Consider the following 12,013-nt stretch of genomic DNA (forward strand, 5'->3'; position numbering starts at 1 on the left):
CCCCGATGATTTACATAATTAAAACCAATTTAGGAAATGGTTCTTTATAAACTGACTTTGATCTGAACATTCAGAATTGGTAATGACGTGGTAATGATGTTCTGTTGGTAATGACGTGAAATGTATTTCTTTTTTTAACTACGGTCAAATACAAGCCTATATGCTAATATCTTTCGGTTAGTGTACTTCACCGCTAGTGCGGTGAAGATTATTTTTTTTTGCTCTACCTTTTACCAGTAACTTTATCCGCATGACCGCCATCTCTTATATAGTTCGCGTGTACCAAACTTTTTAGTTAAGATATTAGGGCGCTGGGAGTAATAAACAAACTCACATTTATAATAATTAGTAAGTGTTTAATAATGTGCAAAGTAGTAAATACGAGTAAACTGATTAAACTAAAATACACATAAACACATACACACACACATATACGCAACACACGCACATACACGCAACACGCACGCACACGCACGCACACACGCACACGCACGCACACACGCACACGCTACACTCACACAAAGAGAGAGAGAGAGAGAGAGAGAGATAACACCACATAATAATACAATACACACACATACTTATAGATACAGGTCAATCTTCGATTTTTAAAAAGTTATAAGAACACCTTTGAAGAACTTCTAATAAAAATATATATATTATAAAAAGTGTTTGCCATATCTACTTAAAATAAGTATAATCGAAATTCAAACTGTAACATGCACTTTACACTTTGGTCACCCGACGCGATAAATACAGCGTACTGCGAGATTATATTGGCCGGGGGCCAATTTTAATTTCATATAGAGTGTTTCGCATATATTTGTACGAAATATTACTGCGTTTCGTATTATATGTAATGTACGTTCACTCGTACGTACAGTTTGTACGAATAAAGTGAGATTAAAGAAGGTATTTGTTTTTTTTTTTAACTTTGTTTTTTAGTCGATTCATTACAATGCAAATTATTATTTTATCTTTTCTAGAATAATATCGTATTAAGTAGGTGAGTAACTTATTAAACCTACTTATAATAATTTTCGATTAGATAATATATATTAGGTACAGGCATTATAATTTATTGTTTACTAGCTTTTACTTTCGATTTCGTCTGCGTGACCAGACTAAGTTCACTGACCGGAATAATATACAGCCTATGTACTTCTCCATCCTACGTAATAAGTGTAACTCCAAATTCATAGTGTTTTGTTAAGCCGTTAAAGTGCTTAGAGGTAACAAACCAACTTACTGTTACATTTATAATATTAGTAAGGATTAAAAGGACTAAAAACTCCATTGCTAGTAATATACTCTCTAAGGCAGATGCAGTTTCTTCCATGCAGTTTCTTCTGGAAACCATCTTTTTTATGACATTAGGGGCAAATGAACATGTGGCTTACTTGATAGTAAGTGAATACTGCTGCCCATAATCACTCTCAATATCAGAGAAATTGCAAATTTGTTGCCGGCCTTTTAAGAAAGAATATGATTCTGGTTAATTTTCCATATATTTATTTATTTATAATAAAAATATATATTTTTGGTGAGCTTTCCAGATTTACCAATGCAACTCTCACTGGTGTCCCGCCAGTGTATAGCGATAGCTAAGGGTGGATTTACCATGCTATTTTCACCAAATAAAATAACAATACTAGTACCCCTCACTAGTGCCCCTCCAATATACACTAGTAGCATACCCTGGGTTACTATTTCATATTTATCTCATAAAAAGTCCAGAAATATCTTGCTGTTGCTCGCTACTTAAAAATAAACAGACAATCGACACAAAATGGCAAATGACATAAAATAGCAAAAGAATGACAATAATTAAGATTGTGTTCTACGAAAACTGACTTCAGTTGTGGTAAAAACAAAGTTATTTTGGTTTAAAAACGGAACTACTAAACCGATTTTAATAAATTTTCTATGGGACAAATCTGCAAGTATATCGTTTCAAATAGAAGAGAAATTTTCCAAATCGGTTTACAACTGACGGAGTTATGAGGTAACAAACAGAAAAAAATACCACTAAATTAAGGATCGCCGTGTGTTTCCCGGTATAGAAGAGGCTATCCCTTCCTTTTCCGTACCGTAAGAGGCAACTAAGGGAACTTATAGTCGAGAGATAGGCAGCAGATTCTCTCTAAAATATCTTTAAAAGCCTAAAAGCGGTTGCCAACCCAAGTTGTCAAGGATGGCAACTACTGGCAACTCCCCTTGGGAAAGGCTTATGTTCTGCAGTGGACAGTTAAAGGCTGAAATAATAAGGACCTACCTCTTTCTGCAGTCGATTGAAAAAAGAACACGGAGTGGTTGAGCAAACTATAAAAACGGTCGCCATTTACATTGTTTATAAACGTATACTTAGACATAGCCCGTCGTAAAAGAGCGTGTTCTTTGGAATTTGAAGCAAAACGTTATACATGAGGAGGATATTCTGACACACAAATTCTGGCTGTTATTCAGCAATTCTTGTATGGCTGTTTTTTGATTAATCCTTTAATCAATTCATCTTCCTACTCTTATCCCAATTATTATTTTGGGTCGGCATAATATGGTTTTATACATATTACAAAAAGATTAAGTTTTTAGTTTTACGACTGGCCACCTGCCTCACGTTAACTCTCTTTGGGAATGCATTTGTTGATTAAAGGATGCATTATGGTTAAAACATCGTTTGCCATTGGATCATATTTTTTTAAACATCACCTATATTTTTTTATCACTCATGGTTTTTGCTGTCTCTTCATTTTGTGTTTTAATCAAACAAATAAATGAATTGAAAATATTAAAACACTTTACATAACTTACCAGCACAATTGGACTTCTTGAAATAACATAATAAAGTAAATAAAAATAGTATCAAGGATCCAACATTTACATGCCTATGTATGGCGAAAGATGCACTTATGCTTTTTATATTTAATACCTTGTATCTCATGTAACAAGTGAAGTAATAATAATAAAATTTAAGCAATACCTAAAAAAAAAATTAAACAAAAGTAAATAAATAAAAATGGCCATGTGGTCCCGGCATAAATTAGGCCACCACTTTCTTTCCTGTGGGTGTCGTGAGAGGCGACTAAGGGAGGGCGAGGGACGGGCAGCAGTGTTCTTCTTAAAACATCTCTAAAGCCTAACTGCGGTTGCCAATCTGCCTGCCGAGTGCGGCAACTACTGGCAAAACCCCCCAAGGGGAGGTCTATGTTTAGCAGTGGGCAATCAAAGGCTGACTTGATGAAATAAATAAAAATACAACATGTATATGTAAATATAGTGTGCATGTGTGTGCTTCGCAGTGTTGGCTAAAATAGGTCCAGTCTCAGCATTCTGTTTTAGTTCTTGAAGGATTACATAAGTTAGATATATCTATATAAGTACTGTTAGATATTCAGTCCCCAACAATGATACCTACAATGAACATTTTTGCGTTTTTTTATTTATTTATTTATTTAACACTTTATTGCACCGACATTACAAGATTTGTTGAACAATTTTCAATAAGTATAGTGTAGTACAGTCGGTCTTATTGCTAAGCAATCTCTTCCAAACAACCTTTAGGTAGAAAGAATTAAAAAATAAATAGGTAGGTGGCGCGTTAAAAAATAGATCTGTAAAAATATTATAAAATAATAAATATCTGTGACAGTATAATCATATACATATACATAAATAAACACACATATCCAAATATATACATATATAAATATATATACATATATACACTTATACATACATATATACGCATAAATACATACAAATATACAACACTAACGCACATATATATAACACACATAAAACTGGAAATAAGGAGAACTAATTAATTATAAGGATAGGTAGTGGGGATTTAACCAATTTTTTTTTTAAGATTCAAGATTAACCACAATAATGAAAATGACAATTATTTGCTAATAAGACGTCTTCAACACAAAAAAAAAGGTAATAAAATCCTATACATTTATTTTTACTTACTTTTCCCATCTTTCTATGCTTCCCTCCCTTTTCCTTTTCCCTTTATTTTTGCCATTAATATTTTTTTAATGTTTATTCCCTTTTGTGTTGTTTTAATCACTGTATCTTGCATTAAATCGACCACAAAATGTAGCAATCTCGTTTAGATCCCAATAAATTTTATTGTTAACTAGGTCAAATTCATAAACGCCCAATAGATTCGTTGATGACATTTGTAGTTGCAAAATAAAATTGTTAATGGCATCTCATCGGCTTTATATTCATAGACATAAAGATTATATTCCTATACTTTCTTTTTATTAGTACAATTGTACAAAATGTAATAAAATTGATATTAATATATTTTGTTCAATATCTATCGCATCAATAATTGTAGCGGCCTCATTTTGTGTCATTTCTGAGGCTCTAAATTTTATTCTTTGACTATTAAACTTAGAAGGTTCTTATTTATCTTTTTTTTTTATTTATTTTACGCGATTATATCTTCAGTTTTGAACTGATAAATATAAAATACACACACACGCAAGCACGCACGCACGCACGCACACATAAACACACACACACACACACACACATGAAAATTAGGTTGAAAATCACGATTTGAAAAGATATTTGTCAGAATTGAAGTCGGTCTTTATGTGGAACTTAATAATCTATTCCTTTCTTATATTATTTGTAATCTTATGATCTTATTGGATGAATAACATCAAATCTTATGAAATGAAATAATAAATATGTCATATCCACATTACTACACCACAATAATACGACACCAGTAAAAGTGTACGTAAGCAGATGAATGTTCGTTGATGACTTATTAAAAACGGGCCATCCCACTCCATAATGCTTATTATTCGCTGCCTACCCCAACTTGGCTTTGTCTGACTACCACCTCCAACAACATCTTTACAGCAAGCTCCTCATTTCCGCTCATATATTTTTTTCTGGTTATCTCCCGCTACGTTTTCCACTGGTTAATAATTTTTCATTGTGAAACGCTAAGGAGCACTTTGGGATATTAAAACTGCGAGATTATGATTTGTAACGGCACAGTATTAGAATGAGCCGCTCTAATCCATTAAAGACGTTTTGAATAAATTCTACAGTTACCCTCGTAAAAAATATTTTAAAATAATTGTTTGAAATTATTAATTCTTCAAGTTTTGTTGGCTTGTCTAAGTATTTTTAAGGGATCTCCGAAAGAAAGAGGCGCTCAGTTCTTCTGATTTTTTTTCTTTGGAACTATGCGATGCTATAGCCAATTCTGAATCTATTTTCGCAATTCTATAGAGTTTTACAATAACTAAATGGTAAGAAATAACCGCACGTCTTAGTACGGACACCTCATGCACAAAGATGAGGAGCATGTTTTAGGAAAGGTCTTAAGTAAGAAAATTTAGGAAAATTTACAAAGACTTGGATAGATTGTGTGAAAATGATATGGCCAGAATAAGAATTCTGGCCATATCGTTTTTCACACAATCTACCCATGTGAATGCGGAGACGACTGCGAATAGAGAAGAATGGAAGAGAACGACATATTATGCCGACTCAAAATAAAAATTGGGATAAGAGTAGGAAGATGATTCAGGGTTTTGCAATTAATAGGATTACTTTGGTTTTGAATTCATATTAATTTTGTGCTAATTAAAGCGATTTCTTGCCATTTCTGACAATCTGTTATGTCTACGTATCCTGTTGGATTCCTCTCAGCAGATAACAACATCCTGAACTCAAGTACAATCATAAAAAATTGACGATGTAAAAAAACTAATAAGCAAATCTAAAAATCTAAAATCAAATAACCTAAATACCAGCTTGAACCTTTCGACTCATTGCAACGACGAGCTATGAGAATTGTCGATGATCCCAGGCTCACAAGCGGTATCGAACCCTTAAGTCTTAGGAGAGATTTTGCCTCCCTCTGCGCAATGCATGAGGAATTATTTAATATGATGCCCACAGCCACTTTCTGCCATCGTACGGCTCGCCATCGACAGGGAGTTCATTCTCATGTCCTACAGCCTCAATGGTCGCGTATTGCGCGGTTTTAGAGATGTTTCCTCCCACGAACACTCAGATTGTGGAATGAGCTCCCTGCCGAGGTTTTCCCAAGTGACTACAGCATGGGGTTCTTCAAAAGGGGGTAAAGAGGTTTCTTTAGGGTCGGCAACGCGCGCGTAAAACCTCTGGTATTGCAGGTGTTCATATGCTGCTTGTTTGCCACCTCAGTGGTATAAAAAAAATCTTCTATTCTATTCCATTAGCCTTTTATCCCGATTAGTAAACAGTATGCCGGTCACGCGGAACAAGCCAATAAAACTTACTAAATTGAGCAATTATTAATCTTAAAATCGCTAACATCATTCGATCGTTTTATCCGATTATGCCGCACTCGCTGGCGAAATAAATAATTTTGTATTTCTCTTTTATAAAAATGCAAAGCATGTGAACAAAACTGTCAACGCCAAGGAATGAAAAAGAAAAGTTTATGGGGGAACGTGAGCTGAAATAAAATCTGTATAAATGATTATTTATTTAAATTACAAGGGAGGATTAAACTGACCTACTTAGCAATTTTTTGAGGTCACTACCCTTAACCCTTGACTTTAGCATTATTTTTAATAAGTTTTGATTCGCAAATTCGTCTGCTTTACTTAATAGTAAACTTATTATAAACACAAACAATTACAAGGTAATATTACACTAAGAAAACAATGGGTGGCCTTATCGCTAAGAGCGATCTCTTCCAGACAACCTTTGGATTGAGAAGAGTAATTATGAACAGTTTGACTGGAGGCACGAAACTAAATACTATACATATGGGAAAAAAATATTAATACTGCAGTCAACACTTAGAAACAAGGCATAATATCACGTGATATTAATAAAATAAATTAACCTTAGCCTGATCGGTATGTCTATATAATGTTAACTGAATGAATGAATGAATGAATGAATTTTATAGCATAAAATGTGGTACAATAAGGTCATATGGTAATATTATAATGGTTTCACACATTTTGTCATTACCGATGTGCAACAGTCATTACATAAGTTGTGACAAAATATTTTTTTAATATGTAATAATATAATATATTAAAATAACATGTTAAATTTTGAAACGTTAATTGTACAGATATAATAATAATTGCAATACAGAAATATATTTTTTTTATAATGTGTTAATATATATATATATAGTAACACTTATTTACTAGCCATTTATGTAGTTCTCTTTTAAATTGATTATAATTTAATTTTTTAAGATTTGTTGGCAATTTGTTATATATTCTGACTGCCATGGAATAACAATTTGAACTACATAAAGATGTCTTGGTAATACAAATTTACTACAATATTTTCTAGTGTATTTACTAGGAAAGTCTTCTTTATTTTTGAACAAATCAAAATGGGACTCAAACACGAATATATTATTTCTAAGCGCAAAGGTTACATTGATTTTTATGACCTTTGATCGAGTAGTGGACTTCTAGATTACATTTTGTAATAGATAAGACATGGCTAAATATAATAATTATTTTTAATAATAACAAGCATGATACTTTACATTTTTATTTTGTCATAATTACTGTTAAAAAATGAATAAAATAAACATATATATATATATATATATATATATATATATATATATATATATATATATATAATATGAGGAGAGGTTTTCCCATGTTTCTTAGGTGGGTTGGCAACAGCAATAAGACTCTGATGATGTTTAAAATTACCTACAGTCAAAATTTCAATTTTCAACCGTCGCCTATAGATATGAACAGTACCATGGACATAACAGAGTATACTGTTTCACCCATAATACCCTCTATGCGTTGCTATTCCTGAGTGCTAAGGTGTTATGTCTCTGTACAAGTATATACTAACAAAATACTTATATTTTAAAATCAAAATAAATACATTTATAATTCAAATTTTATAACAATTATGGTAGAATTCATTTCTATATTGTGTGTCGGTTTTATTATTAATTAACGTATGGTTTTACTGTGTAATGTGTGGGTAATGCAACCGTTATATACTATGTACTTAGATTATATAAATAGAGCATCGAGTCTCAAAAACGGGTCAACTTTTTGTTAGTTAATTGTCAAATTAGCTGACAATAGCTATAACATAGTTAAAAATAAACTGACAACTACTTCTTTTGTAAGTAGTGTATAGTATAGTATAGTATAGTATAGTATAGTATAGTATAGTATAGTATAGTATAGTATAGTATAGTATAGTATAGTATAGTATAGTATAGTATAGTATAGTATAGTATAGTATAGTAATGTAAATAAAAAAAATTGCAATTACTTTTAAGAACAGACCTGCATTGCTCACAGCTATTAAATAACCGACCACCGTTTCCCGAATGAGATGAAAAATCTCTTCCCGTTTCCTGCGCAAAATATAAATTACCTGATGTGCAATATTTACCAAAACGAATATTATGATAATAGCCAATAACAAATATGCTTTGTTGTTGAATGAAACGCCTCGCTTGGGTTGTCTTGTCAAGGAAAATAGTTGGTACATTTTGCCACAGTGTTCGAGCACTTCGGGCGGTAAACTTGTACAAGGAAACGACACATTCTCCGTTGATTGAGATCGATAACGGAAAATGGATAATACCTATATATTTCTTAACGTAAAAACCCAAATATTAGTAAATCTTAGGTTTTTCAACCAATTTCAAAAAGACAGTTTCGCAATTTGCTTGTATTTATTGTTTTATTATTATTTCAGCCTTTAACTGTCCACTGCTGAATATAAGCCTTCCCCATAAGGACAGTTTTGCCAGTAGTTGCCACGCTTGGCAGGCGGGTTGGCAACCGCAGTTAGGCTTTTTTTATGGTCGTTGCCTTATAACTTCGTCCTCAGTGGTTAGTTATTTAATAGATGTGAACAAAGTTCTTTTCTAAAAAGTGATTTTTTATTTGGATTGCTTTGAACAAGTAATAGGATTTCAATACAACGATTTTTTAACTTTAACGTTTCGTTTATAAGCGATTTGCAAAAGAAGTAAATGTTTTTTTTAAACTTTCTTACCATATCATAGCAGTCGTTAACTGTCCTCTATCTTTCTCTATTGGCGGATTTTATCAGTAGTTGCCACGCTTGGCAGATAGGTTGGCAACCGAAGTGGCGACTTTTGTTGATGTTTTAAAAGGAAAGATGCTGCGCATTCCTCTACCATTATGTTCTCTTATGACACTCATGGGAAAGGAAGGGGTGGCCTATTTTATGTCGGGACCACATGGCCATTACAGGATACAGAGGCATAACATCATAGTCCTTAGGAACGGCAACGAATTAAAGATGCCATGGGTATTACAGTATATTCTATCACGTTCATGACGCTGCTTACATTTATAAGCGGCAATTACCATTTTTCATCAGGTGAGCCCTCAGCTTGTCGCTATTTTGAACAAAAAAAAAAAGAAAATAAACGCTGTTGCCTGTCTCTCGACCATTAAGCTCCCTTACTAGCCTTTTACAACACCCACGGGAAAGGAAGGGGTGGCCTATTCTATACCGGGATCACACTGTAACATTTTAACTTTTTACTATTTCACATTTATAACTAAGTATGTCTTAAGTTTTGATATCAAATCATAGGATTTATCATAGTTAGAGTTCCAACATTAACATCTGTGAAACGTACGTACAGTTTTGGGCTAATAAAAATTTAGGGCACCCGAAAACATACGAGCATCGGCCGACAAGCCGACGGCAATGTTTTGGGTGTCTATGCAGTAAGTCCTCGCTCGCTTCCTGCAACAGATATTGGGCCGAAAATTATAACAGATGCACATGTAAATTCAGTAGTGCAGTGCTATATTCCGAAGTTACTAACATACGAGACTGCTCATATAAAGCCGACCATAAGGCATTGTTCACATTGCATGTTTTGAACTATAAGAACATGTCTTTATAATTATAATATTTTCTTCTATTTCTCTAAAGCAAAACAAGTATTCCAGGGGGAGACTTTGTACAAAAGTCGATTGCTTGGGTACCTCTGTCCCATTCGTGTTTCTACCGTGAAGCAGTTGTGTTTGCATAGCTGTGTTTCGGTTTGAAGGGTGGGATATGGCGTGAATTTACAGGGTACAGAGGAATAACATCTGTCCTCAGGAATGGCAACGCAAGAGGGTATCATGGGTGAAACAGTATACTCTGTTATGTCCATGGCACTGCTCATGTCTATAGGCGACGGTTACCACTTTCCACTAGGTGGGCCGTCAGCTTGTTTGCCATTCTAAGTTGTATAAAAAAAAAAAGAAAGTAATTAACTAGTCAGTAGTCAGTAGCTTTTCATTGTTTATTTTTATGAACAACGAATAAGACCCAGTAGTAGATTTTAATAGATTGCTATCATGAAGACAATGTAATATTTACTAATATTTGAACGCCAAAACATGTATGATACTATTTAGCACTTTAACAGCTTAGCCAACCGTTATAATGTTCGGTAAACATTTACTATTTGCGATGTAGTATCCCGTTTAATAAACACATTTCGGTCGCGCAGACGAAGCTGTGAGTAAAAACTATTTTTAGGCTTTCGTACCTCCTAAGGAAAAAACGGTTGTACGTCAGTCCCTCGGTCAAGACACTTCTTCGCGCGTTTGCGTACTATGTTGTAAAAAAAATGTAAAACAACTGGTAACTAAAATCACACCGTCCGGTGTTAAGTCCGCCAAATGTACATAGAATTGTAATGTGTATTAAAGTTTAAATAAATAAATAAATACATAAAATACATAAAAACCTATATAACAAACAGAGGGAATGAACACTACAAATAATAGGTTCATTATACAGCAGATGGTTGCAGCAATTCAATTAGTTTTTTGTTACTTCACAATTCTCTTTTACATAAAAACAAATTGTAAGTCAAATTGGCTTTGTAATCAAGTAGTAAGGAATGTTCTCTTATTTTAGTTTGTACAGAATGTGTGTGTTTTTAAGCTAAAACATAAAAAGGTAGGATTTACGAGTAAATTATTTTATACTATAATTATGTTAAAGTGAATGCTGTGAATACCTATAATAGGCGTGTGCATTAATATTGTATTATATTTAATGTTTGTTATACCTATATGTTATAATGCAATATGCTGTTGGTGTTCCTTAAATAAATAAACTAGTTTCTTTTGTACTCGTAGATTCTAGAAGTAGGAAAACTTCTAGATAGTATATTTTATAGTTCCTTATTAACAAATGTAACAGTTTTCGTCACACAATGGCAAGTCAATATTTACATTATAGTTTTTATAATTAATAAAATAAATAAATAAAAAAATATTATAAATAACATTTGAATAAAATCAAATATAATTGGGGGGAAAGGGATTGTTAGCAATGGGGTTTGACAGCATCATTGCTAGCAATATACCCTATTAGGTCGACCTCCATGTGGTTCCCCCTGGAAACCATCGTGAACAATTCTTGTTGAATTCGTCACGATGGGCTAACTGACCTAGTTCATCCTCACCTATCATCCTTCATTGGTGCCTCGCCTGTGTATACCGATAGCGCGGGTGGGGTTACCATTCCATTATCACCTATTAAAAAAAAAAACAAATATAATTAAATAATAATATGTTACAATTTAATATTGGCATTTTTTTTATACCACTGACGTGGTACAAGTATACAGCCCACCTGATGATAACTGATTACCGTAGCCTATGAACGCCTGCAATACCAAAGGTATTACGCGCCCGTTGCCGACCCTGAAGAAACCTCTTTAGGTATTCGGTCACATAAAAATATGTTGCTCAGAATATGTCGTTATTTTATTTTTAAATTTATTTCTCGGCAATTGTGTTTTAGAATTTCAACTGTGAAAATCGCATTCAAGTTATTATAATTTTTTTTTTTCCCGACGGTAGTCCTAAGAATAGCACACAGTATTTTTGCTCTCTAAGTAATATTTATTTTTAATTAGTTTTCATAACTCTCGTTCTATTTAAAGTGTATTAAGTTATAACTATAATATTGTTCATATAAAATT

This window comes from Galleria mellonella, unplaced genomic scaffold (genome assembly GCF_026898425.1).
Source record: "Galleria mellonella isolate WM207_F2 unplaced genomic scaffold, CSIRO_AGI_GalMel_v1 utg44, whole genome shotgun sequence".
Taxonomy (NCBI): Eukaryota; Metazoa; Arthropoda; class Insecta; order Lepidoptera; family Pyralidae; genus Galleria; species Galleria mellonella.